The 6,994-nt window shown below is 38.0% G+C and overlaps 1 pseudogene; it reads left to right on the top strand.

The window, feature by feature from the left end:
* The first annotated feature begins 5,604 nt into the window (after positions 1-5,604).
* Positions 5,605-6,539, top strand: LOC127684377 (olfactory receptor 4C15-like; annotated as a pseudogene).
* The last annotated feature ends 455 nt before the right edge of the window (positions 6,540-6,994 follow it).

Here is a 6,994-nt window from a genome sequence, read left to right as displayed (position 1 = left end):
AAATAACCCCATTAAAAAGTGGGGTATGGAGCTAAACAAAGAAGTTTCACATGAAGAACTTCGGAGAGCTGAGAAACACCTTAAAAAATGTTCAACATCAATAATCATTAGGGAAATGCAAATCAAAACAACCCTGAGATTTCACCTCACACCAGTCAGAATGGCTAAGGTCAAAAACTCAGGAGACAGCAGGTGTTGACAAGGATGTGGAGAAAGAGGAACACTCCTCCACTGCTGGTGGGATTGAAAGATGGTGCAACCACTTTTGAAATCAGTCTGGTGGTTCCTCAGAAAACTGGGCATGCCACTTCCTGAGGACCCTGTTATACCACTACTGGGCATATATCCAGAGGATTCTTCAGCATGCAATAAGGACACATGCTCAACTATGTTCATAGCAGCCCATTAGAAGCAATGAATTCATGAAATTTTTAGACAAATGGATGGAGCTGGAGAACATCATACTAAGTGAGATAACCCAGTCTCAAAAGATCAATCATGGTATGCACTCACTGATAAGTGGATATTAGCCTAGAAACTTTGAATACCCAGGACATAACCCACAAATTAAATGATGTCCGAAAAGAATGGAGGAGTGTCCCCTGGTTCTGGAAAGACTCAGTGCAAAAGTATAGGGGAATTCCAGAACAGGGAAGTGGGAAAGGGTGATGGAAGAATAGGGGGACGGAAGAGGGTTTATGGGACTTGCGGGGAGTGGGGACCCAGAAAAGGGGAAATCATTTGCAATGTAAATAAAAAATATATCAATAAAAAAAAAGATTCTTTGCAAAAAAAAAAAAAAGGAAAAAGGAAAAAAATTGTAGGACCTGCAGGGTAGGCAGGAGTGCTATGATATATTTTGTTCTGAATATGAGTAAACTATTGACAAAATGAAGACATTACCTGTGTATACCTGTATAAATCTGGGCCATTCAACATTTCCTCTTAGCATGTGGAGGCACTTGTGAGGACCCACCTCTTGTTAGGATGATATAGATAGGTATTTATTGCTGGTAAAAGAGTGCCATTTTTGTGTGTGTGTGTGTGTGTGTGTGTATGTGTGTGTGTGTGTGTGTGTGTGTGTGTTTGCTATTTCTTTTTTTTTAATTTTTTTATTCGATATAATTTATTTACATTCCAAATGATTTCCCCTTTTCTAGCCCCCCCACTCCCTGAAAGTCCCGTAAGCCCCCTTCTCTTCCCCTGTCCTCCAACCCACCCCTTCCCACTTCCCCATTCTGGTTTTGCCGAATACTGCTTCACTGAGTCTTTTCCAGAACAAGGGGCAACTCCTCCTTTCTTCTTGTACCTCATTTGATGTGTGGATTATATTTTGGGTATTCCAGTTTTCTAGGTTATATCCACTTATTAGTGAATGCATACCATGATTCACCTTTTGAGTCTGGGTTACCTCACTTAGTATGATGTTCTCTAGCTCCATCCATTTGCCTAAGAATTTCATGAATTCATTGTTTCTAATGGCTGAATAGTACTCCATTGTGTAGATATACCACATTTTTTGCATCCACTCTTCTGTTGAGGGATACCTGGGTTCTTTCCAGCATCTGGCAATTATAAATAGGGCTGCTATGAACATAGTGGAGCATGTATCCTTATTACATGGTGAGGATTCCTCTGGGTTTATGCCCAGGAGTCTGGAACAACAAAAAACCCAGGATAGCTAAAACTATTCTCAGCAACAAAAGAAAGTCTGGGGGAATCAGTATCCCTGACCTCAAGCAATACTACAGAGCAATAGTGTTAAAAACTGCATGGTATTGGTACAGTGACAGGCAGGAGGATCAATGGAACAGGATTGAAGTTCCAGAAATGAACCCACACACCTATGGCCACTTGATCCTCGACAAAGAGGCTGAAAACATCCAATGGAAAAAAGATAGCCTTTTCAACAAATGGTGCTGGTTCAACTGGAGGTCAGCATGCAGATGAATGCGAATTGATCCATCCTTGTCTCCTTGTACTAAGCTCAAATCCAAATGGATCAAGGACCTCCACATAAAGCCAGACACTCTGAAGCTAATAGAAAAGAAACTGGGGAAGACCCTTGAGGACATCGGTACAAGGAGAAAGTTTTTGAACAGAACACCAATAGTGTATGCTCTAAGATCAAGAATTGACAAATGGGACCTCATAAAATTACAAAGTTTCTGTAAGGCAAAGGACACTATCAAGAGGACAAATCGGCAACCAACAAATTGGGAAAAGATCTTCACCAATCCTACATCAGATAGAGTGACATTGTTTTTACCAGTAAGTTTCCCTTACTCCAATAAATAACTTCCTCTTCATTTCCATTCAAGTAACTCCAATTAAAAGCTCATTTTTAATGTTATGGGTGTGGTTCTTTGAAAAATTGGAAGAGAAATAGGGTCAGCACTAGTGGAAGGGGTATAAGAGAGAGGTATTAGTGGTCAATAGTGTAATAATTTTATGAGTACATATGTGAACGTGTCAAGTATATAAAAACAAGGAATTCTTATAGGAAATACATAATGTCCCTATTAATATATCTTTTTATATATTTAAACAGAAAATGTCCTTTCTAGATTTTTCCAAAATAATACATGCTTAACTTGTAGATTTATTGAAAAATTCCTTGTGACAGAAGGAAATTTGCTTAAAATCTGCACATAAACACCATATTCCATGTTATTAAACAGGGTTTTTTTCCTGAACCAAATATTATTAAATAGAATTCATAGAAAAAAATTTAAAAGTACAACCTAACTTTGGAGGTGCTTATAAGCATAATTAACTAGCGAAGGAAGTGAAAGGTATATAGAAATATATCTTGGAATCTCATGGGGGTAGAAAATCTTCAAACCCTCGGGATATTCATAAACAATCTCATAGAGTCATATATATAGTGATTCGTGAGAAGCTTAGAAAGCAGCACTTCACATATAATAATGCTACAAGTGCCCAGACTGCTCAACAGGAGATCTTATATTATGAGTGCCTTGTCCTTCCTTTCCTTTCCCTTCCCTTCCCTTCCCTTCCCTTCCCTTCCCTTCCCTTCCCTTCCTTTCCCTTCCTCTTTCCCCCCTTTCCCTTTTATTCTCCTTTTTGTTCTCTTCCTTCCAAGGCAGTCTTTTCCCTTAATTGTTTTTGAACACATTTCTTCAATTTAATAAATTTTAATACTTTCCAGTGTTTTATCAATTTGAAACCATGTAACTCAGAAATATAACATAAGTTTATGTTCATGCTTTCTCTCCAATAACAGTTTTTCTACAAATATGTGCAATCTATTTGTGTCTATACCCTTCTGAAGCTTGAACTGAATGATACTTGTATCAAGAACATTGATAGAGTCACATGGTAAAATGAGGTGCTGATGTGCCTACAGAGTTACTTACAGTGAATATAAAGTGCTCTGCATCCAAAAGTACAGAGTAATGTATGTTACTTGAATAGAGAAGAAACTAAATCATGACTGAAGTCAGAGTTAAATCTGATTTAACAATCTCTATTTAATTTCACCTAAGCATTAGTATTCTGCCTCAGAAAGTTAAGGAAAATTGAAAGTGGCCAATAGAGAACTCTAAGGCTTATGCCCCAAGGCCACTGCTCAGGGAATGTGTCAGTGACCACAGTTCCTGCTGCGAGGGACCCCAGAGTAAGAACAGAAATAGCAATAGTTTCAGAGTATCCAGTAGATTGACTATTAGAGCAAAGGCAATGGACTGCTTTAGGAAAAATACAAGAAGAAAGAAATAACAACTAGAGGAGTATATGGAATTGAAACCAAAGATTGCATGGAGATAAAATATGGTTAAGGTCCATAGTATAGCCTTTATAGAAATATTGGCAGAGTTTAAGTGTCCATGTCAGGTGCTGTGCTATTTCAGTTTACTAATTCTATAACATCTGAAAACTCTATCAGATCTAGAAAGTTCATCCACTTTTATAGAACTTTAAAGAAAATATAATATGATGGATTTTAACCCGGATGCCTAATTTTGAGTATTTTGACCTCAATTATAACATATTTATTACAAGAGCCTAATTTTTATTTTGTAAATTGTATTTATCTATTTTTATTAATCCATTACTTTAAATGATATCCCCCTTCCTGGTTACCCCTCCATCAACCACCAACCCAGCCCTCCTTAAACCCCTCTCCTTTGCCTTCTATGAGGTGTTTCTCCACCCATTCACTCACTCCCATCTCATCCCTCTAGCATCCACTTATGCTGGGGCATCAAGCCTCCCTCTCCTCCTCTTGATGTCAGATAAGGCTATTTTCTGGTGCATTCATTTTGCAGTCCTGGATCCCTGCATTTACACTGGTTGGTGGTTTAGTCCCTTGGAGTTCTGGTTGGTCCAGTTAGCTCATATTGTTCTTCTTCTTTGGTTGCAATCTCCTTTAGCTCCACCAGTCCACCAGTCCTTTCCCTAGCTCTTCCATTAGGGTCCCAGGGATCAGTACAATGGATTTCTTTAAGTATCTGCATCTGTATTGGTCAGGGGCTGGTAGAACCTCTCGGGGAACAGCCATATCAGGTTCCGGTCAACAAGCCCTTCTTGACATCAGCAAGAGTGAGGGTTTGGTGTCTACAGATGTGATGAATTCCTAGGTGGGCAGCCTCTGGATGGCCTTCCCTTCAGTTCAGGTCCATGTTTGTCCCTATCTTTCCTTTGGACAGGAACATTTCTGGATTAAAATTTTTGAGATGCATGGGTGGCCCCATCCCTTTACTGGTTCCTATGCTAATGTGGTCTCTTTTAGCCAAAATACAACCTGAAGTGCCTATTATTTCATATGTTCCTTTCTAAATTATAAAATGTGTTTAAATATCTATAAATGAATGCTTAATTTTCTTTTTAATAAATATAATAATAAAATACCTTCTTTGCTGTTTTCATATTTCCCGTGTTTTAATACAGTATTATCTGAAAGTAATTTACAACAGTCTTACATAATCATGCTCATTGTTAATATTTTAGATATTTCTAAGTTCCTAGTACCTTTAAGGATTGGTTTATTTTTATTTTATTTGAGTGCACGGGACACATATGTGTACCAGGTCTGTGTCTGGTACTCAAGAAGATAATGAGAGGACTCCAGAAACTGGAGTTAGATATCATCCTTAGTCACTATAAAGGTCCTAGGAGACAAACCCAGGTCCTCTACAAGAAGAAAAAGTGCTCTTACTCCTTAAGAAAAATATTGAAGCTAGTTTTTAATGTTTTTGACATATTTAAAGGTAAACTTTCCTAATATGATTTTATTTTCTCAATTACATTTTAATTCTTTTTTTTTATTTTTTTATTTTTGGTTTTTTCAAGACAGGGTTTCTCTGCATAGCCCTGACTGTCCTGGAACTCACTCTGTAGACCAGGCTGGCCTGGAACTCAGAAATCCAACTGCCTCTGCCTCCCAGAGTGCTGGGATTACAGGCGTGCACCACCACCGCCCGGCTTACATTTTAATTCTAAAATTTATTTTAATTAATTCAAAATTTATGACTGGAGTTTATATATCTATAATTCTTTATATTTTTAAGATACTGATTGAAGAATTTGAAAAATAAAGAAAAATATGTTTACACATATTTTCCATTAACAATATTTTTGAGAATCATGAAAAACCAGAGCTTTGTCACTGAGTTCTTACTCCTGGGACTTTCACAGAATCCAAAGGTTCAGAAAATAGTATTTGTTGTATTTTTCTTTGTCTACATTGCAACAGTTGGAGGCAACATAATAATTGTGGTTACCATTGTATGTAGTCCTGCACTTCTTGACTCCCCCATGTACTTCTTGGCATGCCTGACCTTTCTGGATGCTTGCATTTCCTCTGTCATCACACCAAAGGTAACTGTAGAATTGCTTTATGAGAGGAGAACCATTTCTTTTGAAGGTTGCATGGCACAAGTTTTTGCTGTCCACTTCTTTACTGGCATAGAGGTGATTGTCTTGATATCCATGGCCTATGACCGCTATGTGGCCATTTGTAAGCCCTTGTATTACTCATCTTCCATGAACAGGAGGCTCTGTGGAATTCTGGTAGGAATGGCCTGGACAGGGGGCTTCTTGCATTCTACCATACAAATTATATTCATTATGCATCTGCCGTTTTGTGGCCCCAATGTCATCGATCACTTCTTGTGTGACTTGTTCCCTTTACTGAAGCTTGCCTGCACTGACACACGTATTTTTGTCATTTTGGTGTTTGCTAATAGTGGGTCTTTCTGCATTATTATTTTTCTTTGTTGCTTATTTCCTTTGATGTCATCTTGTTCACTGTGAGAACCCACAGTTCTGAAGGGAGACATAAAGCTCTCTCAACCTGTGGGTCCCACATTACGGTGGTAGTTTTGTTCTTTGTGCCATGTATAATAATATATGCAAGGCCTACATCTGCCTTCTTCTCTGAAAAACACATGTTTTTATTTGCTACCATCCTGACACCATGGCTCAATCCTATGATCTACACTTTCAGGAATAAGGAAATGAAGAGTGCCATAAGGAAAATGGGGAAGAGGTTGGTACTGGATTATGGTATATCTTAAAAAACTAAACCATTACACTTGGTAGATGGTTCAGTGGGTAAGGGTACTTCCTGTGTGAACACGAGGAACTGATTTTAGATTCGTAGCATTATACAAAAGCCAGACATATTATCACAACTGAAACACAGTATTGGTAATGTGGACACAGTCAGTTTCCAGGGGCTCACGGGACTTTATTTAAAAAAAAATTCTGAATGTTCAGATGGAACTTTATATCAAGGAAATAATGTAGTAGAGATTATTTATAGATGATTATTTCACTGTTTTGGACTCTGCACATATGCTCAGGGATATGTACAATCTCCTCTATCACTGCACATACACACAAGCACACACAGACACACACATGCGTGCACAGATACACACTGGCACACACACATACACACACATACACACATGGGGCAATTACATAATTACCTTTGAGTAAGTTAATATATAAAGAACAAAGAAGTGAA

This window comes from Apodemus sylvaticus, chromosome 5 (genome assembly GCF_947179515.1).
Source record: "Apodemus sylvaticus chromosome 5, mApoSyl1.1, whole genome shotgun sequence".
Classification (NCBI taxonomy): Eukaryota; Metazoa; Chordata; class Mammalia; order Rodentia; family Muridae; genus Apodemus; species Apodemus sylvaticus.
This window is presented reverse-complemented; position numbering and strand designations above follow the sequence as displayed.